The sequence below is a fragment of the Tachypleus tridentatus genome, chromosome 12 (assembly GCF_004210375.1).
Source record: "Tachypleus tridentatus isolate NWPU-2018 chromosome 12, ASM421037v1, whole genome shotgun sequence".
NCBI lineage: Eukaryota > Metazoa > Arthropoda > Merostomata > Xiphosura > Limulidae > Tachypleus > Tachypleus tridentatus.
Window position 1 is genome coordinate 24,190,467 of NC_134836.1, and position 24,554 is coordinate 24,215,020.

A 24,554-nucleotide genomic window follows, 5' to 3' on the forward strand; every position below is an offset into this window, starting at 1 on the left:
AATAGTAAAATCTCGACTCTGTTGTCGCTATCAACTTTTTATGGAAAAAAGTGTTCTGGATGGATGAAAATATCCTTTAGAAATTGACTCATCAGCCTCATGCTCAGTTTTGAGGTTTCCATGAATGTCTCTAACCAGAAAACCTTCCTACTGTATTAACTTATAGATACAGATGGTAGTTTTATATTTAACTGCCTTCTTTTCAAAAAAAAATATTAATAAAAGAAAGTTACACATTTATTGAATTTTTAAAAAGAAAATAACAATCCACTACACAAAGTAAATGATACTGTTTGTGGGTGAAGTACACTTTATATATATATTCTGATCAAGTAACTTATGCCAGGTGAACTGATACCATTTCAAAATACAGTGCTTCCCGATGTCACAATACAATGTTTAAATCGTTTGCTAATGGCAGAATTCAAAGGTCATCCAGTAGGTTTCATTGAGCATATCATTATGTTTGTAGACATGCATTTAAAACCTTATTAAACAACTATTATATGAATATATGTCATTATATTTGGCATCAAACTGTATTTCGGAACAGCTGGTATGGGTATTAACACTTTTACTAATAAGCAGAGAACAACATTTCAACCTTCCTAGGTTGTCTTCAGGTTAGCAAAGAGAGAGTTTCCAACTGACCATTGTTGGGCATGTCTTAGGGACAAGAGTATAAACTGGTATGGGATTGTAGGAGGTGTTGCAATTGGATGCTAGGTTATTAATTAGTGTAGGTACAAAGGTGTTCCTTTATATTGCTTTAATTTTGGTTTTAGTTGTTGTATAAGTAGGGCTTCTTTGATTTTGTATTTGTTTATATTTGTTTTCTTACTTAGTATCTGGCAGTTTTCTATGACTATGTTGTATTTGACTTGCAGTGTTCAAAAATGTATGAAGGTGGTTTTCTGTGTTCTTTGAATCTAGTTTCCATTTTTCTGCTTGTTTCTCCAATATAGATGTCATGGCAGTTGTTGCATTGTGTTTTATAAATTATGTTGGTGTTGTGTTTGCCACTGTAGTTTTATACAGTATGGACTTTAGTTTTGTACCTGATTTTTGAATAAATTTGGTGTTTACTGGAATGCTGTGTTTTGTTATAGGTTTTTCTGAATGTTGCTTATTTAATCACTGATGTTGAGAATATATGGTATGCAGCAGTGTAAACTTTTGTAGTTTGTTGTATCTTGGGATTTATTATTGTTTGTTTGTTTGTGTACATAATTTTTTCAACAGTTTTTTGAGGAAATTTGTTAATGTTGATGAAGTGTTGGTTTATTTTGTTGATATCATCATTAATTTTATCAGATGAGAATAATTTTGTGGCTGTGTTTATTTGGTTTCTTCAGCCTTACACCCACCCCTATACTGGTACAAGTATGTTGATGATACAATTGCTGGACTCACATCTAAAGAACATACACTTAGTTTTTCAATCATGTTAACTCGATACACCCCAAAATTAAGTTCACCTGTGAACAGGAAAAAACTAACCAAATAGCATTTCTTAACCTCAAGATCACCAGAACCAATACACAATTCAAAACAGAAAACACCCATACTAGATTATGCATTCCCTAGGACTCAGCACATGAAACAAACAAAAACTCAACATATTAACATTGTTCTCTGCTTATCAATAAAAGTGTTAACACCCATACCAGCTGTTCTGAAATACGTTTTATTTCAAGCGGATTTCTCTTCATCAAGAATTTGCATCAAAGTGTAGTTTATAATTATATACTATTTAATTTCTTAATTCAAAGGTAAATATTAAGAAAATAGCTGTATATTAACTTTTGTTTGTCACATGATACATAGTCTTCTGTTTTACTCAAGTTATATGACACTCACAATACATCTATAGTTTTAACAAATCAGAAACTCAAATTACCCATATTTAAATATAAACCTCTCAATCTTTCCTATTTGCTGAGATATTATTATATTTATCAAATCCATCACAGTGGCTTCACTGAGCACTTGATTTTTTGAAAATACTTCTTTATCTACACCTACTTCTATTAACCCTATAAGTCTAGTGGACTATTTAAATTCCTTTCTGTACATGTTACACAACATTAATGAGCTACATTCCAAATTCAATTAAACACATTACAAATTACACAGTCATCAGATTTAAAAGATTCCTATAAGTGATAAAAGCTTTCTGTTTTTTTCTAATATATACTAGTTTGTCTGCCAATTAGGGTTTTATCCAAAGTCATTTCTTGGACAGAAGCTCAACAGCTAAAGAAAATACTCACTCTGAAGGCACACTTGTGGTTGGAAGGGCAAAAACAATACAAGCAAGCACAGCTAGTTTGAAAAATTTGTTTTCCCTTCCCTTCTATCATGCAAGTGGATCTATACTGATGCCTCTTGCCTTTGTTCACAGTACTGACTAACTTCATTGTTGGTCAGAAGTGCATTTGTGTTGCTAATCTCTTAGAAATTCTGTCCAAGAAAATTGAAAAAAAAAAGTCCATACATTTATGGGGTTGACTCTTTGTATCCTATTGTCCCTCACAGTCTTCAGCTGTGAGACAGTACTTCTCCATGAGGTGTTCTATTTCCCTGAAAGCTTTATCTCTTATTTTCGTAGGAAGGAACACCAACTACTTAAACCTGGGATAGAGAGCACCTGTAATTATGGGAACCTTTTCCTTAAAGCCAAATCACTGCTTGAGCTAATTAAAAAAACTTTCTTAAAATGGTCAAGGACTGGCACATCATATTCTTTTCCATCAATCAATTGAGAATGGGACAAGTGATGGAAATATTGACATGACTTTTCCCAAATCATATTTCTCTCACCTGTGCCAAGGGCTTCCAAACTTTAAGTTTTCATGCCAAATATCATTCATCACCACAAATATTTGCAGTCTGGTAGTATCCTTTATCAGTTCCTAACTCCATGTCCTTGATAATGTGGACAATAGTGTCTTTCAACTGAATAAGCCTTTTCAACATTAGATACATTGAGTTCCATTATGTTCTACATCTCCTGTATTGGCTTGAGTGGTCAAGTGAATGGGTCCTTCTCCTTTTTGCTTTTTCTAATCAATGCAGGGTGGGATTTGTGAAAATAGCCAGTCAAGACACATCCATTAACTAGAATGTTAGACACTGTTTTAGTCTTTAATCTTGCATTAATTGCTAATTGAATTTTCAAGTGGTAAACTGTAAGAATCCATTCTAGACTTTGCTGATGTTACATTGACAGCATTATCATATACAACTGTCAATATGTTTTGACTACCATAATAATCCACCACAGACTTTAAATGTCACTTTCATTCCCAAGTTAAAAGACTTTATCTCCCACTCTTTAGTCATGTCATGTGCTGTTACTGCAAGGTATACACTGTATGTTGCTGATGACCAATGGTCATTCAGAGAGGAAAGTACTAGAAGGCTGTATAACTTATCCCTTATCTCATTCTGATTAACATCGTATAAGCAAACAATAGTTTTATGAATTATTGCATTTTTGAAAAACAATGGTTTAGTTCATTAATGTTCAAAAAAGTTTAAAAGGAACGATTACTAATCATTGATGAGTATCTCATGTCAGTGAAAATAACTCTTCTTTACCATTATTACATAAGGAATGCTAAACTGCTTTTTGTAGTTTCAATGTCTCAGCAAAGTTCTCCATGCAATTAATCAAAAGAACTAATCACTGCAAAAATGTTCATGTAAATACACCATATGGCTCCATTTACTAACCATTAGTTACATATACTCTAAGTAATCAGTCCCACCCACAAAACTATCCTACATTAAAGAAGACAAAAGAGAAGTTTAAGGAGAGAAAAATACTTTCAGATAGAAAAATTTTATCATATCTGTCACTACATTAGTTTTTTTAATTCATTAAAGAAGTTGTTTATAGAAGAGGTTATAACCTTTAAAACATTACCCTTTAAAACAAATCTGTCAATGAACCCACTATAAAAGGCACATACCTCAGTGTAGGCAAGTAGCATGTGGTGTAATAGATTATCCACACCCATTTCAAATGTAAACCTTCGTTTCTGATTAAACATTCAATTTTTCATTAAGGTTTTAACTACCAGAAAGTGCAGACCCTCTGGGACCAAAGACAAAGGGGTATTTGCGACTATTCATCCAAAAATCAATCATCAGTGAACATGCTCAATCTTCATGTTTTGACATTACCATGCCCTCAACTCACTAACAGAGCTCAAACTAATTTTCCAATGTTTCTGTTTGTCATTAATCATTAAAGTGTGCAACAGTTATCCTTTTTAGCTGCCTTGTGTTGAAAAAAACTTGTAAATTCACACAGTTGGGGAAACTACCACATTTCTCATAAAACTCTTACAACAGGTTGGTGTGAGAGACATTAATTACTGTAACAGTTTCAAAAATGGTGCAGTTTATTCAAATTCATAAGCCAATTGTACATCATATAATTCAGCAGCCCTCACAGTTTTTAATGTGATTAAGAGTCCATTACTCAAAACAGTTTTCATTTAAAGTAAGACACATAATTAATTTAAAAACAATGCTACTTGCAGGCCCCATTAAAGTTGCTGAAATATAAAAAATTAAAGGATTTATTCAGAAAATCATTTAATGTATCAAATTAAAGTGAAAGTGATGAAGCATATTTTGCCATGCTAAACATTACACTGACCTCTATGGTTTCAAAACAAGCATCCATCTTATTTAGAATATAAAAACAAATCATGTTAATCATGAGCAACAGATTATGTCATGAGTAACCTTTACTTGTCCATTTCTTCATCAAACAAGTATTAAATTGGCTTGTCAATTCATTGTCAACTGAAACATTATTTAGAAATTGACTTTAATATTCATAATCAAGGAATAAAGATATCCTTCTGAAGAACACGTAAGTAAAGAAATTAATCTCAGTATTTTTGAAATATATTTCTCACTGAATGAACACTGCCCAAAGGAGAGCCAATTAATTTATAAACTTTGGGAGAAACTTAAATGATCAATTTAGATGATAAATATTAATATACATAGTATAAAGCATAAACTCAGTCATATGACACTGAGCAAGTCCTTAAAGTTACTGTACTCTCACATGACTGGCTTTGTTTCTGAAGCATTGTCATCCTGTCTGGAAAGCAAGAACTATCTTCAATTTTTAAAAACTACAATACCTACACTTGAGAGTAAATTGTTTACAATTAACATATTCAAGAAAAAAGGTTTAAAAATGCTCAGCATACACACACACACACACAATCAAATAAAAATAAACTTAGCAATAGGACAAATGAAATCATAGTATAAGATTTATGTTGTTAGATATAAACTTATTTTCAAACAGATATTTATATTTGTATCAAGCTGTGCATATGAAATGTCAGATTTTCATGTGCAAATTTGAAACTTGGATTTTAATGATTGAAAGAGAAACATTATTGTAATTTTCTCAGAATAATAAAGCATATTGTCTGGTTCATTTCAAGCTCACTTTCATTTTTCTTATTTCAGAAACTAAATCATATTTATATTGATTTTGTCATCATGGATAAAATTGATACTCATGTAATTTCCTTGAATGAGTTCATGCTTGGTCACAATGCCATGAAAACAACTCATAATATCAATCATGCATCTGATGATGGTGCAGCCAGCACAGTGTTGGTTTAGGAGATTGTGCTCTGGTGACACAATCCTTCAAAATGAGCACTGAAGCCACCAGCAGCCATTAATGAAGAACAATTGGAGGCCTTAGTTGAATCAGATACAAGCCAAACCATAAGAACTTGCCAACAAACTTAATGTTCATTATTCATCAGTTTTCTGGCATCTTGAAATAATTGGTAAAGTGAAAAAGCTCAATAAATGGGTACCTCACGAATTGACTAAAAACCATCAAACAAGATGAGTTGGGCCCAGAATGGCCAGGTGGTTAAGGCACTTGACTCGTAATCTGAGGGTCATGGGTTTGAATCCCCATCACACCAAACATGCTTGCCATTTCAGCCATGAGGGCATTATAATGTTAGGGTCAATCCTACTATTCATTGATAAAAGAGTAGCCCAACAGTTGGCTTTGGGTAATGATGACAAGCTGCCTTCCCTCTTGTCTGAAACTGCAAAATTATGGGGGCAGTTAGCCTTCATGTAGCTTTTTGCAAAATTTGGAAACAAACAAAACAAATTGAAATTTGTTCCTTACCTCATACTCCCAATGAAAAAGTGACCTGTGTTTCCATAAAATTGCCACTTGTGACAAGAAATGGATTCTTTAAGACCATCAGCAACAATCCTGACAGTGGTTTGACTATGAAAAAGCACCAAAACTTATATAAATTTACAGCTGATAAGAATGATGAATCTGTACTGACCAATTTTCAAAGAACTTTTGAGTATATATGAATATAAAGTATGTGTCCTTACTTAGAACCATGAGTGTCTACATTATTTTCTCAACAACAAATCCCTATTTTGACTCCACTAAAATTGATAGGTACTATATAAATTTATTATGTACTTATAACTACGTAAATTAACTGTCAATGATAAAATAATCGACTTTTAAACAGGTCCTGGACATTCACAGTACTTCATATAATAAATCTGTCTAGGCTTTGGTGTAAAGTACCCAGATAATTTTGATGTAGGATTGTGAAATAATAATACTGGAAACAAATGGGTAAATTATTTTGATTTTGCCCATAATCATGAAATAATTAATTTGGGTTATTATCAATGTTTGAGTAATCTTAACTATTGAAAAGGAAAGTTTTGCATGTTGTTTCAAGAATAAGTCTTTTCTCTGGTGATTTTTGTCATAATGTTCTACAAGTTTTGAGCAAATTCCTGTGCAATTCCTATTGTGAACCATTAATACAGCTCATGAAAGTAAGTAATGTATACTTTATACAAAATAAAATAAAATTTCAAGTGATGTTTTCTTGTCAACATGAGTCTAAACTCAACAAGGAAGAGCTTTTGCTATTTCACAGGTAAGCTTACTACATTTAAACTTATATTTTGTTTTAATGGTCTTGATTTTTAATTAGGCTGTAGCAGTGAAATTTCATAAAAATAGTAGCATGATTTCCCACATAGTATTTCAACTAAAAAGACATTTTCTGTTACTTAAAACAATCCAACTTATCCAGTACCATCTACTGTATCACACAAATATTTTAAACCTAGAATGTAACACTTGGTATAATTTTTTTTATCTGCTACAACAAAAAATGCTATTCTTTCTGTTTCTGATTCTAAAAAAATTATATTTAAAATTAATAATCACCTCTAGTTCTTGAGATACAATAGATTTACTTAAAATATTCTAATATATTGTGAAAATAACTTTTCTTTAATAACTTTATTCAATAAAAATTGCATTTAAGAATGTATAATCTGCATGCTTTGATAATTTTCCTTCATGTTTCTTTTTGTTGTGAAAAAGTACAGTTTTCAGTATAAAGCTACTGTATTAAGTTGATTGCGTGGTATATTTCACAGTACTGATAAAATATTGAGATATTACAAACTCAAAATCTGGAGATTATGGACAAATCCTGTCTACATTTTCTAAATCAGAACCATCAAATTTACAATGAATCACTTCAGATTGCTCTAGTATTAACCTTTCGGTTATTCAGAGTAATTTGACATGGATGAAAAGTGAAAATCTTGGATTCAAATGTTGTGAAATGATATATTATCTATTTTTCATACTAAATGGGATGAGTTTGAAATATTATCACAGTGGATTTTATACAACTCACCCAATGAGCTATCCGAACTAGAAGCACTGTTCCTGTTAGTTAGAGAAGGTGTCACAGGAGTGACTAACTGAGCATGCTTTAGTTCCTGCAATGATTCTAAAAACTTGTGTTCTGAATACTTTCCTGACTGACAACTGGTGTGGCATTAGCAATAAGCTGGTTTGGGGAAGCTACTAATCTACTTACATCAACGTAGTCATACGTAAAGAAGCATTTAAAGAAAAATTTACATCAAATATTTATAACATTGAACTTCATTCAGAAATATATTTTTGAAGCAAAGCTCTTTAATAAACTCATGCTTCAATTAATTCTAATAACTACAGCTTTTAGTTTCCTCCTTTATGTAGGAAAGTAAATAACATTAACAGAGATCTCAGTAAATAAGAACTCACCTCATGCTGGAATTCAATTTCTAGACACAAAAAGAATTTGTAAACAAATGCAATTTTGTCCTACCAGAAGCATTATTAATACTTGTGGTTGTATGTTATTCCAATTCTATCAGTAGCCTAATTAATACTTACGATTGTATGTTATTCCAATTCTAACAAATGCTTTATTCAATAGGATGGTGATGCAACTTTCATGCATATTAGCTCCACTTAAGTACTTGTAATTGAAATAACTTCAATCTCAGACAAGGGAAGAATAACGTGCACCAGAAGTGGGGAGACTGGGTGGGAATGCGTGAGGACATGAGTACCTAACTGACATACATTTTCATATAAGGAAAATGTTAACTTCCAGAATGATACCACACCTTTACATACAGAACAGCTAGAATCTCATTTTCAAAAGGGCTAGTGCAAATTGAAACCTACATGAGCTCTCTTGAGAAAGCTCCTAAAGGAAAAGTTTATGGAGTGTGACACCCAATGTCAGGAGTTCTACAGGATTACACCAATGAAAAACCATGTCATCTAAACCAGGGTATACTCGTCACACAAAATATGAAGGGAGAATGGTCAAATAAGCCCCAAGTGTCACAGGGATTGGCACATTAGAAATAATGACCATCTGAGCACTTCCACAAAATCAGTATGGAGTGTGCTTATCCTGACTCAGCTACAGAAGGAGAGCATCAAAGCTGTTTGGAAGGGTGACCTGCACAACTCTGACAGTGTCACAATTTCTCTACTTCTCACCATATTGTGTTAAATTAAATCACTGAGAATCAAGGTCAGGATCTGCATCAGACATCTTCCAGAAAGGTCTTTCATTGAAACCAGTGCAATGAATGACTGTGAAACTATTTTTTTATAAACTGGTGAGCACAAGACAAAAAAGTCATAAGACATTTCTCAAGTGCTGGGATTTTTGCATGACAGTCTAAGGAATGGTATGGTCCTGATCAGGAAATTGAGTCGTATTGCAGACTACAAAAATACTGATCTTGCTGATCACTCCAACTGATCACTTAGCAGTGACAGAGTGAGGGCACATAGATTTAGTGCTTTCTATTACCCCTGGCTTGATGCAGATTTGAGGAAGTAATCAGAAGCAGGCATACCTTAGGAGACAACATCAGCCACCTGGTGAGATCCTACTAAAAAGAAAAGAGTTTGTGTGTGTTTATGTGTTTGTTTATGTTCTTCTTATAGCAAAGCCACATTGGGCTATCTGCTGAGCCCACCAAGGGAAATTGAACCCCTCATTTTAGCATTGTAAATCTGTAGACTTATCACTGAGCTAGTGGGAAGCAAAAGGAAAAGAAGAGGAAAAGAAAACACACCCATCTCAAAGATGGTGGATTGATTAAAGAATGGCAACTATAGATAGACAAAATGACTAAATAATGAACATAAGGAACAATTAAGGATTATATAAGTGTGTGTTAATTATTTATTTTGTTTTTCAACAGAGGTGAAATTGGAAAAAGAATCTGCAACATATGGGTCTGATGTATTCTATGATTGGCTGTATCCTCTATATTGTTCACATACCTAATTAAGTTAGATTACTGTATGGTTAAGTGAAAAAGAACTCAAAACCCCATATAATGTATGACAAGTTGTCATCTAAGGGAAGTAAAAATGAGAAGCAAGCAAGAGAATGAGACAGGTGGCAAAACATGAAAGATCCTGTAAGCATCAACATTCAAAGAATACACAAACTAGAAAAGGTCACAGACTAATCAGGTAACAGTTCCAAGGTAGCAACAGACAATGACCCCAAAGTGGAGAAGTTCCTGCAAAACAACACTGAATAGCCAAAACCAGGCACAGAAACCAATACCAATCGACATGAGCACAGAGGTGAGAGAAATAGATAATGGTAGTCTCGTGAACGGCTAAAGTTTTAGGAATTAAAAAATAGCCCAAAAACAGCAGTAAATAAGTGTAATGAAAAATTGTGTGAGAAGCATTAAGGGCATACGTAACTAATTGGTAGTGAATACAAACAAGAAGTTCAAGGCACGTAACAAGCCATGAGAGAAATGAGCCCAGAAGAGAAGGTCTAATGGCAAAAAGCAGAGACATGGAGCAGGTGCTCTTTTGATGGTTGATATATAAATTGACCATGGAAATGATAGAGTGAATCATGACCAACTAGACCGTTAGAAGAAGAAAGAAATAGGAATATGTACATTGAACTCTGAGAAGTCTTAGGACACTGATGTGGAGTGAGCTCTCCTCCTATGACCAAGTCCTGCCATAAATCATATTATCATTCAGAAATGTTTCAACCCAAAAGGAAAGCATCTGTGAACAGCTGGATATCAGAAAATTTGGTTCTGACACATTCTAGCCACCAAGATAAATCTTTGAAAAGAGGTGAAATGGGATTTATAATTGAGGTTGATGGATTCCAAGAAAGATTCCAATGATTTTGCAAGGCCCATTGGAGAAAATACATGTGTGATTCCATATATCTCAAAGTTCTCAAAAGCAATAGACTCTCTAAAATAAGATGTAAATGAAAGCACAAATCTTGAAAAATAGACATTTTAAAAGTTTAGCCAAACTGAGATGAATGTTGAAGAAAACGACCAGAAGTACTAAATGCAGGGTCAGTATGAAAAAAGATTTAAAAAGCTTAACAAACCATCCAAACTGAATAGTCTCCTGCATAAAAAAGGAGATTTAAGAGATGTAAACTTTTCAAAAAGAAGTAATTAGAGGCCAGTCATCCATGTATAAAAGCAATTGCAGCTCCAGTGGTGAGTAAAAGCCTTTATGGCTCAACTAAATAGAGAAAGCGTCAATACTATGCCTAAGGAAAAAGTATGAAATTGAAAAACCTCATTCTTATGGATAAATAATAGAAATTTTCTGGAGGATGTGATAATAGGGTTACATCCAACATGTCAATCTTGATCATCCATAAATCAAGTAAATATATCCACTGGAGATAAAAGAAATTCTCCATCTGTAACCATGGAATAATTAGAAACCAGTTGAGAGCCAAGAAGTAAATAACCAAATGCTAGTTCCTAAACTTCCTGGGAACCAAAGAAATGCTAAAGTAAGCAAACTCAAGAAATGAGATGTAAACTTTCTTGATAGGAAGGGCTGGAGGGAGGGAAAAAGAAAACAGGAAGAGAGGGTGGATAAATACACAGAAAAATCTTGGGTGAGAACCTGAAGAACCTATATATCTGAAGAAAACTAAGACCAAAGGTTGGAAAAGTGAGAATGATGGGCAGATATTGAGCATGAACCAACAGGATAGTCACTGAAAAGACATCTCATGTATATCAACATGAGTCATCACTCAGCCAATAGGAGAGTACCACCACCATGTGACACAACTCTCTATGCACCACCACTGACGTTTGCAAAAGACATAAGCACCAGAAGATTGTGAAGAGAAGGGTGGGAAATGTGATCAGAAGAAAGTACCTATTGGATATACATTTCAATTTAGGAAAATTATAACTCCAATATGGTACTTTCCCCCTCTTAACTAAAATCCCAAATTTAAAAGGAGGAGAGAACAGAACTAGAGGGAACAAATGTACCCCTCCCCAATAAAGTGTCTGAAGGATACATCTGTATATGATGGCAGAAAAGAAAGGGAGCACATCCAAATTGGACAGGATAAATTAGGATAGTGATCTCAATTATATACCTAAATCACTCAATCCCACAGAATGAAAGTGGGTAAATAAAGATGCATCCATGGTGCAGAATGGCTAGAATAAAGTGGACCATACTTGGTAATGGGTACTGACATCTTTGCAAGGGTAGAATGAAGGACCCAACAGAAAAGGTGAATTGCATTGAAACATTTGACTCTGTCATATGAGCCATTAAATTGAAAGGATGTTACATGTTCTATATTAGCAGAACACTACCACTCTATTCTGAACTTCATAGTTATAGCAATGTGTGCCAAACCCATCCAACACGATGTCTCTGCGATTAACCACCCCAGCAGCTTGGAACATGTAAGTGGTAAAGACTTCCATATTCCACTGAAAAAAAGGAAGAAAAAGAATGTTGAAGAGTCCAGAAAAACTGCTACATCTGAGGTAGTGCAATGGGTGATCAAAAAACTCTATTTTGAAAAGCAGATCATACCAATTTATTCAATCAAGGCATGGCAGGAACAGGCAGACTGTCCCCCTGTTCTGCTTTACCCATGCTGTCCACAACTGGTAATTATGAAGCATATATCAAAATTATTGACTCTCCAGTGATCTTGTGAAATACTCCATCTCAAAGGTGAGCATGCATAGCCACAGAAAGAGAACATGAACTGACATGATGTACATTGTAGGTTTGTGTAGGAAGAGTATCTGATCAGGCAAAATTCACCATAGACTAAAATACAACAGATGAAACTTGAAGCAAGGGCTTTTGAAAGAAAAAAACATTTATAAGACTTATATAGTGTCACATCTGCACAGAAGTCTGAACCATAACCACAGGTGTAAAGAGATATCCCAAGAATGCAGAAACCACAGCATGATGGAGATAATGGGAGATTAACATCTGAGAAACAGCCCATATGCCCAACTACAGAATCACCTCCAAGAGCCAACCAACACGAGGAGCAAGGGAAAAGATGAGGTGGCAAACTTGAGGGGAAGTAACATGGAATGTATAAGTGAAATGACACACCGAACTGGTAAAATTAAAGGGAGAAAGGTCCTAAGAGGAAGGGAGTTGCCAGCATATAAATAGATGGGAACAGTAATCCATAAAGGACGCTGGCAGGCCATACAACATTGAAGGGCATGTACCAGGTATAGAAATTATCCACATCAAGACAAGAGATGGAAAATAGAGGGATGGTAAATAAGCAAAATGGAGGAGTTACCTTCAAGAACTGCTAAGGTCTTGGGACGAAAGGAACAATATGGAAAAAGGAGAAGATATATTGGATGGTACATTGTACAAATGTTGTAGATAGCAAATATATCTGATAATGACACCCAAAGGCCAAGAGAAAAATAAAACTTGCTTTGAGAAATAAGTGAAGAGAGAACATGAGGCAATGGGCTCAAACAGAAGTAAATTAAGGGAATGAAGTATAACAGTAATGTTCAAATCCAGATGTAATAGATACCTTGACAACTAACATATCCAGAAAGAACAAATCAAAAGAGTAAGGACAGAGAAAAGAAAAACCCTGCAGTAACAAAAAAAATAAAACAAAGTACAGAATAGGTCTGTCCAACATCCAGATGTGAAAGAGACTGACGAACCCTTCTCAAAAACCCATGGAAGAAACTCATACACACCAACAACTACTGTTTGAAATGTTGGAACCTCCTGAGTCAGGATCCAAGTGCAAAAAAAACATTCTCCTTCCAATGATGCACAGCCATGGATGAAGGGCAAATGGAATGAGGTAAGTGAAATGCCACTGATGTGAGAAACCATATCTGCTTACTAAGGACAGAATAAAAGCCAGATGTGAAGTGTGGAATGTAAAACCAGTGACTGCAGTTGGTCAATAAAGGAGCTCAGGGAATAAGGAGAGAGGAACAGGAGGGAACAACTGTAACTCAAGTAATTGAGGACACAAAGGTTAAGCAGGCCACTAAGGAGCAATCAGAAGGACACTGCATGGAATGGAATGGATAAAAAAAGACTACCCAATGAAATAATCAGATAGGAGAATAAACATAATGGAACTTGTATGACCAATCCTGACTGAAGCTCGAGGATGGGGAACAGGGAACCAAAACAAAGATAACTTGTGATCAAAGAAGGAGGCAAATGCACTGATATAAGGGGGTACCCCACTACTCTGAACCATCAATATATATATAAGGAGATGTAGGGACCACTCCATTGAGCACAAGTAGTCTGGTTGGAAAAGATATTCCACAACAAGGTTGAAAGCACCCAATATGATACACTCAAAGCAAATGTGATGATCATGTGCTCCAAAAGAGGAGATCCAAGTAAAACAAACACACGGATCTCTTAACAGGGTGATTGATGAGCCACATTGACGGAGTGGATCATAACCAACCTGCTTTTGGAGATATAAAGACAATGATCCACAGCCCAGTGAACAGCAAAACAGTTTAAGGGCATTGATATGAACAGAACATTTCTCCATAGATCAACAATCTCAAGCAACTTGGTGGTCACTCACCAAGACAGGGTGTGATAAGGTACAGCAAACTTCCAGGTAGGGGATAAATGATCAAAATCCTCCTCAGCATGACCAGGATCAAAAGGCTCAGAAGGAAAAGGGGTAATGAGATCAGACAAAGATTCTCCTCAATCTCTCTGAAAATAAATGCTGAAAAATCTCCCAGTGAGTTGCACTCACCTGTGACCTAAACTATGACATTAAGTAAATGAGATTGATCCAAAGTGGTAATATTAAATTCATAATTCATGCTTGACATCAAACAAACAAGTGAAAAATTTGGCAACAAAACAGAGGTATAAAAATGCTTTCAAAATGAAAGTGAAAATTTCTTGAAAATAAATGAAATAAATGTATGTTAAACTACAGTAAGCCACTCAACAGCAGAACTGAAACAAAAGAAAAACATTTGAAATCAATCACTGCCAAATAAGAAGAGTGGGTTTGGTAGTGTCACATGTCATGTGATAGTGGTGTTCTCCTCTTAGTGGAGGGATGATGCATATTGATTTGCATGAGAGACATGTTGGAATTTTTCATTCCAATAAAAATGTGTGGAAGGCTTGTGACATGCATCTGAAGAAAGCTTGCATATAAAAGGCAGTAGAAATTGGGAAAAGCTAATCTTGAGAGTAGAGGAAAGTATCATATCAGAATCAGGATACCAATAAAGACTTCCAGGTGAAAATAATGGAACCCAACAAAAGTTACAAAGATAAAATGCAGGAAGGCAGGCATTAGAAAGGAATGCATCTTGACCAAATAAATCCTATCAGCAGATGAAAAAAGTATAAATTTTAAACTTGAGCAACTATCAACACACAATATAATGGAATCTGTAATGAATGCAGTCATCACCTGGAAAAACTACAGTACTATACAGTACAATGTTAAAGCTAGAACTTATTTACTCAACTTGTTAACAAGCTTAAATGTCCATAAAAGAATATAATTACAAAAACACAAATTTAAAACAGAATACTTACTTTTGTAAAAGAGTTTTATAGTTTATAAAGTTATGAAAAACTAATATATCAAACACTTTGTTTCAGAGAAATATTTCTGACCACAGCATTTATTTAAAAATACATTTAAATATGTATTTAATTACTGAAATAATAAACTAAGGTAAAAAAATGAAAGTTAATATTAATCAGTATTATAAATAAACTGTATTTTACAAATATTCACCTTCACCTGCAATGGTTATCAAAACCACAACATCCTTGAAGATGGTATCTACAGATAGTGTCTGGCCTTCCTAACATTTGTTCATGGGAAAATTGACAGTTGCTGCCTTCTCTACAAGTACCATTAGCAAAGTACCTGAAACAAATAAATAATTACAGAAGTTGTAGAAATTAACCACTGTACTGCTCCTTTGAAACTTGTATAATTCTCTATGTTTTAAATTTACTTGTAGCAGTTACTTTTTATCCATTTTTTTCCAATCCTATAGTCCTTCTTTGAGTGGAACATTAATGACTTTTGTAATTTAATCCATATAATGGCTTACATATCTCTTCTTGCTAATGTGAAAACACAGTACATGTTGGGAAAAAAGCTCAGGAATTACTCCTTACTTATAGCTCATTTAACAATTTAGCTTTTCATGTCTTAGTGTTGATTGCTGCAAAGGAACAATACAAAATAAAAAACTCTTGAATTTTTCACTAAGATCACCCCAAATATGATAAAGAGGATGTCATATCACACATGGAGACATATTATCCTGTGCCAAGAAAATGGACAGGTCTCTTGTTGTCCCAAAAACATTATGTTATGATAAAAATTGTCCCAGTAGCTGGAAAAGATTTTGAAAGTATGATAAAAGATACTTTGTAAAGTTGTTTCTCAACAGTTTTGAATTTTATTGGATAGTCAACATAGTTTCACTAATGGAAAATCTTGCCTTACAAATATTTTGAAACGTTTTGAAACTGTTACTGCACATGTAGATAAAAGTAACAACATAGATTTGATGTACCTGGATATTCAAAAAGCATTGGCAAGATGCTATATAAAAGGCTTGTAAAAAAAAATTATCTATGGATGTGAAGGATAAGTTATCTAATTATATAGTAGAGTAGCTTCGTGGAAGAAAGTTGAGAGAGTTTGGTTAAATTGGATTAATGTCATAAGTGAGGCACCTTAAGGCTCAGTCTTACAACTTTACTCTTTTTGAAATACATCCATGACATAGATGAAGGAATGGTCAATAAATTACTAACATTTTCTAATTATATCAAGGTATTAGATATTGCTGGCTGTGAAGAGAGTGTTGCTGATTTACAAAATGACTTAGATCCTATAGTGAACTGAGCAAATAAATGGCAGATGGGTTTTAATTGTAATAAATGCAAGATATTGTATGATGTGTTATCATTGAATTATAAGTATAATTTAGATATGAATAACCTTAATATCAGGTCATCTCTTAAGTAATGTACAATTTTAGGTTCAGAAAAAGAGAAAGGATTTCAAATGCTTTTAATGTTATTTAATCAATAATGTATGCTTCATTACTATAAATTACTTCCTGCCAATGATTCACAAGCTTTTAAATGCCACTTCTAGAAAATATTTGGGGTTTGGAAGAAAAGAATGTAGAGAGGATAGTTTTGGCATCTTCATGTGTTACAAGCTCTTTTCCATCAAGATAATTCTGCAAACTTTGGAATAGATGATAATCAGATGGGACAAGGTCTGGAGAATAAGGAGAATGTGGAGGTTTTTCCCAGTCTAGCTCTTCAATCTTTGCAGATATGACCCTTGCTATATAATGCAGTGTGTTATCCTGGTGTAACACAACACATTTATGGATTGATCAATGCAGGCCTCTTTTCTTTCTGTGCAACATTTAAGCACTCTAACTGTTCACAATAGATGTCTGATGTAATTGTTACATTGAGTGGCAGCAACTCAAAGTGGATCACACCAACAATATCCTACCATATGCTTAACAAGACTTTCCTAGGGTGGAAGTCCATTTTGGGATATACTTTAGCCAGTTTACCTACACTGAGCCATTATCTGCTGCATTTAACATTTTTATAAAATATCCATTTTTTAATTTCCAGTCACTAACCCATCCAAAAAAGGTGAGTTACATTCACAAGAGTGCACAGAAGTGCAAATGTCCACTCTTGCTCTAAGGTTGGCTGTCAAATCATGGGGGACCCATTTTTCAAGTTTTAACACCTTCCCAAACTGTTGCTGATGATGGTGAACTGTCAAATGGTTGAATTAAGCTTCTGTGTTAGTTCTTCAACTGTTACAGCACAATCTTCATCAAGTGCAGCCAGCAACAAGTCATCATTAAACCCAATAGGACAACCTGAACATGGTGCATCACTCAAGCTATAATCACCTGATCTGAACTTCTGAAACCACTTTCAACATTTTTTTTCATTGAGAAACTCAGCACCATAAACACTTTGAATGTTTTGTGTATATTGCACTATTGCCTCTTTTAAAACTCATAAAGCATTATATGCCTCATGTGCTCCTCAAACACATCCATCTTCATAAAGGTTTATTTGATTAATGATCTTAAAAAGTGGAGTTATGTAAGTTTATTTTATTTGTCTGAACATTTTTATACATGTCCTACTACATATTTTAGTCATTAAAGCCTTCTACAAAAACAGAAATGATGACACACATTCTGTATTAAATTTTTGGACATTACTCATTGGATGACATGATAGTTTCATGAGAAAAAGGGATCCTTGTGTAATGGTTGATTAGCATCTTATGCCAACTAGTGTTAGTGGTAGCAAACAGAATTTTGGGTTGATTTACAGATATACTGAATGCGAGTCTAAAGAGGTTATAACTTCACTGTATAGATTACTGTTAGACAACATTTGGAGTATTGTGTTCAGTCCTGGACTTTTACCTCAGAAAAGACATTGTCATGATGGAAAGAGTTCAGAGGAGGGTTACTAAAATGATACCTTGGATGGAAAGGTTGTCATGAAAGACGATGTTAATACCTGTAAAACTGAGGAGATAGTGAGGCTCCGATTGAAGTGTTTAAGATTGCAAAAGGAATTGATAACGTTGATGTATCGACACTTTCTATACTTAACAACTTGAATTATAAAACTAGGGGACATAAATATAGATTTAAGCAAGGTAGAAGGCGCCTTCAACTAAGAAAATTTTATTTTTCAAATAGGTTGATTGCCTTCGGATGTTAAGGAGGCAGTAAATTTGAGAAAGTTTAATTAAAAGAAAGCTTGATAGATGTATGAATGATAAGAGCTGGCTTTAATTTTTTAATTTGACTTAGCAAATGAGACAGCCGAAATGGATCAATAGGTCTTTTGTTGTCCTTAAACATTATGCTGTAATTTCAAGAACCAGAAACACAGAAGAATAGCATTAACTTACTGACACAAAATTCCCGAAATTCTACCTATCGCCATGTTTATAATGTGTTTCAAGTTCATTTTTTTCAGGTGACGTCTTAAATTTTGTAAATAACACAGTCTAACTTGCAATACAGCCAAGCTTCAGATGATGAGAATTTCGTAAGTTAACAGTATATACGATAAGGATACAGACAACAAATAACTGGATACAAAATCACCAAGGTTTTATATGTTATTAAACAATCGATAAACAGCTACTGAACTTTTACAATTTAGATAACTGAGCTTTGTTTAAACATTTGCTCTCAATCGCGTAATTTTGTAATCAACGTTTAAAACTTTGCGCAAGTAATTTTTAAATTCTAATTATGGAACTTTAAGTTTTACGATTTGGTGAAAATCACTAACACGAAATGTCACTGAACTATGAGGTCCCGAAGCTACAAGAATAATATTTCTATTGTACACAGACGGATATTCATGAACCTTGAAGAAACTATACTCCATAATGAATAGTCTATCCACATGTTCACCTGAAGTTTGTGTTCCGACTCTTATTGAAAAATCATAAGTTTTCAATGTTCTCAAGAGTCATGTGATAGTTGTGAATTCTGATGCCCAACGTTTGGGAGTGCATACGTCACGTTTTGTTTGTCTTTTTTAATTTCATGTAGATTATTCTGCGCATGTCCTGTAAAAGTGGGTTTTCTCAGGGATCTCCCATTTCCCCACCATAACAAATTTCCTGGCACTCTTGGATTTTTTTTTTATCTCAGCCACTAGGCGACCGTGCTAAAAGGGCGTCTATTGTGACATACTTTGTACGAATACTGTCGTCTTGATTATTCTCAGCAATGTCATATCCATCAGTCTCGTCCTCATCACCGACCTTGCTCTTTTTTTGCCCCTGCAGCCACCGAACATCCGCTCAGTTTCTCTATCAACAAATACCAACAATCTCTAAAATTACTATTAACCTCCCAGTCTTATCAAAAACTTAAAATCTACGTGAGCGAGGCGAAGGGGTATAATATTATCCCTGAACACTCCAGTTTAGAAAAGTGTAAAATTTTTCCTTTAAAAACTAAATACCTGCCATTATTTTTTGTTTGTTTCTGTTTCGTATATCGTTACTTGAAACACGAATCCTAGGTTAGAGTCTCAAGGACAGTTCAAGTGTTGTTCGGCATGAATTATGAATGTGATGTGGTCGCAGCACCATCTATATTCAAAGCATTTGATAAAACTGAAAACGACATCATGCTACGGATAAAGTAGACGCCTTTAATTCTTCAAATGAAGCGTAGATTAAATAAACAGCTACTGAAATTTTACTCAGATTTCTGTGATTACAATACAAACGGCTGACCGTCACGTTATGATGCCTCAACAGCTGAAAGAACAGGGGTTTTGAATGACGAGATTGGAACCTCCAGCTCGCAGTTTGTGTGTCAAGTGCCCTAACTGCAACACAATGCCTCGCAGATTATCGGTCAAGTGCCCTACCTACTATACAATACCACATAGATTGTGGGTCAAGTGCCCTAGCTGCAACACAATGCCACGCAGATTGTGATTTAAGTGCTCTAACTATTAGACAATACGAAACAAAAAATAAATAAGAACATTCATAATAAACACTTTGATATAATATTTTATAAACTAAATCAATACAGTCCAAGCATTAAAGTCAGAACATTTCATTCACACGAGAGCAAAACTTATCAAAACAACGTTATATATACACCTATAGCAGAAAATAGACAAAGAAATACTTATATATAATTTTACAACACATACATATTTATATTAATAAAACCTACACTTGAAAGTAGCATGATAGCAGATCAAATGAATGACTGTAAACTGCCATAACCATTCGCTTTTGATAGACCTCAAGGTCATCATCTGTCATCTGCTTTACCAATTAGTGGTAAAGAGGCTGGTTTGCTTTAACCAGCATATTCTGTCAATCTGGCATATCTTAACCATAACCTTCAACTGCATTAGCAATCTATTAAACAACAGGAAATGGCTTCTGAATTACTCAACAACAGGAATGGAGAAACTGTTAGCTAGATCAGAAACAAGATAGCCAGATGCACCGAGAATTTTATTCTTTATATAAAAATCCAGAATCCAATATAAGGTGTAAATTGAGGCGAATTTCACTAGTAAAAGCTGTAAGTGAGTGTGTAAGCTAAGATGGGTAATAACATATTGTTATACCTACAAATTAGGTACTGGTCAAGTGATATGTCTACAGGTTAACATGTATTCACCTCCATCTTTACCCATAGAAAATGTGTCAAGCTTCCCTGGGCTTCAACTCAACTACATACTTTTGGCTGTGATAGCCCTTTTCATTATTATTGCTCAATGAGAAATGTACGTCACACTCTCTGATTCAATCTCATTCCTAACCTACCATCTGGTTATTATATAGACAGAGCCCAGATCCAACAGGAAGAAACTGCGGCTGAGATTACGCCGGTCTTACACAGCAGAGATGACTCGAGTTAAGCAGCACTAACCATACTTTGATCTTTAGCTCTCTCTAATGCTTCCATTATTTTCTTAAATACTTCTTCCATTTATAAGTCCTGTACTAGCTTTTAGTACAAATTACAAAATTTTGCCGTGTGCGTGTCATGTTGCATTTCTTTCTATTACACATATCAACTGTATTTTTACACCTCAATACAACTCCTTTTAATGAAACAACTCATCAGTTCTTAACATCAAATTAAGTCTTCTGTATCCATGGTCTTGCTGACGACCGTTGTGCTTTTCAGATAAAACACAACTACCTCATAACTCTTATATCTGGAATACTTCCCAGGTGAATAGTTGCAAAAATCTAATGATTACGATATGGTATACTCTGTATTCAACTGAATTATGAGAATGATTTTTTTTAAGATTGCTCTAGCTGGCACACATCATCCACCAGTAACAAATATAGTACTTTTCAGATGGAAATCCTGTGGTTTCAAAGTCAACAGGCACTAACTTTCACGTCAATGATTCTCAGGTTTTCACATTTTCCTAAACTCTCTATCTTGGTCGTGGTTTATACTTCTATACCTAGAATAAGCCATTATTTTGTAAAAGTATTCCTTTAAGTAAAAAAAAACAAAACTCAAAAGATCAAGCAAGGGTTATTACTAACATTATCGTTTCAGAAACTCCATAATAAATCCTGATTGCAGGGAACCAACATTTCCTTTTCCTGGTAAAACCAGATTTCCAAAAAGTATCAGACAAACTTACAAGTAATAGAAGATTTGATCAATAACTAAGGGAAATGTTCTGTAATTGATAATTTGACAAATGTTTTATTTGAGTGAGAAATAAACAAAGTGTGTCCATTTAATTTTAATGCAATTGAAAACAAACATAGTTTAGATAGAACATAAGAACTGTTCGTGTGTGTGTGATTGTGTGCCTGCATAGATAAGTAGATGAATAGCGCTGGATTAGTAAATAGCTCGCCAGATTTTTGTATCTAAAGACAAATCTCTGCTGAGTTAGTCACATGAGAACCAAATTTAATTGAATAAAAAAAACATGCCTAGATCCAAAGTGTTAAATTGTGTTCATTGTTCAATGAACAACGTCACATCCTGACGTCTGTTTCCCGAAATCTTCAGCGAATGTCACAATCTGCCAGCCAAGATATTTCATTGCTATCTTGTTTAACCTGGATTGTACATATAATATTGAGATATCCATGTAAACAACAAAATACACTATAGAAAGAGTAAATCAGCTGGAACAAGGTAATGTTAACATCCCACCCCCAGTAATATATCGGTGGATTCACAATGTTAAAAACCTGCTTTGGATACTCGTGGTAGAAAAAGCACGGATATCCCGTTTTCAAGCTTTGTGCTTAATTTCTTAAACAATGTTTGCATCTCCAAACTTGGTGGCAGGCAGAAACTAGATAATCAATAATTTGGAATAGTTTTATATCGTATAGAAGGTATAATATAAACGCATATCACACATGTAAGAGTAGCAGTGCAAATATGAGGAGAAATGGACAATACAAAAATCATGAATTTAATTTGACCGAATTTAAGAAAAGAAATTAAAAACGACGTAAAACAAGATGAAAATCTGTATTATTTGCATGCAATATTTGTCAGGAAAATGTATACAAAGGTGTTTCTCTATTGGTATTGAGAGATCATAGCAGAATAAAATTTCGATGAAGACTGAGAGCATACAGTCGTGTGAAAAAGTTAGGACACCCTATGAAAGCCTGTGTATTTTTGTAACATTTTTGGATATAGAAATATTTAATCTCAATTTTAACAATACTGAGAGGTTATAGGAATACAACCTAACAATTAAAACTGAAGAAAAGACTTTTCAAGATCTTCTGTAAATGTAATTCTACAAAAATGCATATTCTACCTGAGGAAAAAGGTAGGACACCCCCACATTTATTCCCACTTAAAATGGCTCAGCTCACACACAGGTGTATCACACCAGGTGCACATGATCAGAAGATCGTTACTCAGCATTTTGAATGAGGCTTGCCCTATTTAATCCTCAGACATTTAGTTTGGTGTGCTCCTGACTGTTGAAGTGAGAGTGAGCACCATGGTGAGAGCAAAAGAGCTGTTTGAGGCCTTCAGAAGAAAAAATTGTAGCAGCTTATGAGTCTGGCAAGGGGTTTTAAAAGATCTCAAAAGATTTTGAAATCAGCCATTCCACTGTCCGGAAAATAGTCAACAAGTGGAGGGCTTTCAAAACAACTGCCAATATGCCCAGATCTGGTGGTCCAAGCAAGTTCACCCTGAGAGCAGACCGCAAGATGATAAAAGAAATCTCCAAACATCCTAACATGTCATCACGGAATCTACAGCAGGCTTTGGCTACTGTTGATGTGAAAGTGCATGCCTCTACAACCAGAAAGAGACTGCACAAGTTTAACTTGCATGGGAGGTGTGCAAGGAGGAAACCTTTGCTCTCTAAGAGAAACATCAAGGTCGGACTTAAGTTTGTCAGAGAGAATGTAGACAAAGACCAGGACTTCTGGAATAATATTCTTTGGACAGATGAGTCCAAAATTGTATTATTTGGACACCAAAACAGAGGACATGTTTGGCGTAAACCAAATACAGCATTCCAGGAAAAGAATCTCATACCAACTGTGAAGCATGAAGATGGAAGTTTCATGGTTTGGGGCTGCTTTGCTGCAGCAGGACTTGGACAGTTCACAATCATAGAATCCACCATGAATTCTGCTGTTTATCGGAGGGTGCTTGAGGATCATGTGAGACCATCTGTACGAAAATTAAAGCTGAAGCGGAACTGGACCCTGCAACACGACAATGACCCAAAACATACTAGTAAATCCACCAAGGACTGGCTGAAAACTAAGAAATGGAGAGTCCTGGAATGGCCGAGTCAAAGCCCAGATCTTAATTCTTACGAGTCAAACGCCTTAACCCATCTGGACATGTCGGGGCTTGTGTATATCAGAATCTCTCACGTAACTAATACTTTTGTGCCATGTGTAGAATAGTACCACAAAAAGACATGAACATTTTCGCACTTTTGATATTCTAGATTTATACAATTAGAAAAATACCGTGGTATGTGCAACAACTATTTCTTTATAATATAACACAATTTTAAATAAACATACTCTCTTCACAACAAGAGCACGACTTTCACTAGACTGCCAGTGAGGGTTTGATTATATCTTTATTGATACGGTTTTTAAATGTAATGCCCAAAAACTGTAATGTTTTCAATAAATTGATCACTTTAAACACATAAAACACTACATTTTGTATCAGCAAAATCTATAAAAATGTTTAGCTCTGTACGT